Below are 1,333 nucleotides of genomic sequence, written 5' to 3'. Positions count from 1 at the left end.
CCGCTTCTCCTGTGACGGGCCTGTTACGGACCCGTTTGCGTGCTACGACCATACCTGTTGCATACAGTTGGCGGTAGATGTTTTGTAATGTGCGGCACGTTGGATGCTCTCTGTCCGGGTACCGTTCTGCATACACCCTGCAGGCTTCAGCTGCATTTCGTCGACACTCGCCATAGATGAGTATCAGCTCCGTCTTTTCAGAGTTCGAATATACCATGGTCACAGTTCCTACAACACTACACTATCACAGACGTCTGGTAACACGGTGTACTATAGTTGGTCTGCGTGCGGAGACGAATGCAGAATAACAATAGCAGCAAGCGCTACATGCGGACACTGTGACAACTAGACCAAACCACAACAGTGCACTACAGCCACACTCGTAAACACGGTCGTCATCGTAAACATGTCCCTGCAGATGCTGCTCGCCGACCGTGGCCCGTGTTTGTTACAACACGCAACTGAACGTCGGAGGTTTCAAGCGTCAACTTTAAGTTACAATATCTCCGAATGTAATTAACATTTTACAATGTAACACACGGCACTGATTACGTATTTGTTTATATGTTCAGATGTGCTAACAAAACTAACGTGGTTCCATTTAAAAAAACGTAGGTATGTGTTAAAAAACATACTTCCGTGCATTTTGTATGGTTTGTATTAAACAATTACACTAGCCCCTCTCCTCACGTTCGGTCTGTGGAATCGGTTCGTCAGTATTTGATGTGGTTTACGAAATATATCCAGCGGTAACGTTAGGTGACTCACCCTGTATATTCGATGCTAACAAATTTCTGCCGGCCGAAGTGGCCGTGCGGTTAAGGGCGCTGCAGCCTGGAACCGCAAGACCGCTACGGTCGCAGGTTCGAATCCTGCCTCGGGCATGGATGTTTGTGATGTCCTTAGGTTAGTTAGGTTTAACTAGTTCTAAGTTCTAGGGGACTAATGACCTCAGCAGTTGAGTCCCATAGTGCTCAGAGCCATTTGAACCATTTTTGAACAAATTTCTCTTCTTCAGAAACGCTTTGCTTGCCATAGTCAGTCTACATTTTATATCCTCTCTACTTTGACCATCATCAGTTATTTTGCTCTCCAAATAGCAAAACTCATCTACTACTTTAAGTGTCTCATTTCCTAATCTAATTCCCTCAGCTTCACCTGATTTAATTCGACTACATTCCATTATCCTCGTTTTATTTTTGTTGATGTTCATCTTAGATCCTCCTTTCAAAACAGTGTATATTCCGTTCCACTGCTCTTCCAAATCCTTTGCTGTCTCTGACAGAATTACAATGTCATCGGCAAACCTCAAAGTTTTTATTTCTTCTCCATG

Source organism: Schistocerca serialis, chromosome 3, assembly GCF_023864345.2.
Source record: "Schistocerca serialis cubense isolate TAMUIC-IGC-003099 chromosome 3, iqSchSeri2.2, whole genome shotgun sequence".
NCBI lineage: Eukaryota > Metazoa > Arthropoda > Insecta > Orthoptera > Acrididae > Schistocerca > Schistocerca serialis.
The sequence above is the reverse complement of the archived record's forward strand: the minus strand, read 5'-3'. Positions refer to the sequence as shown.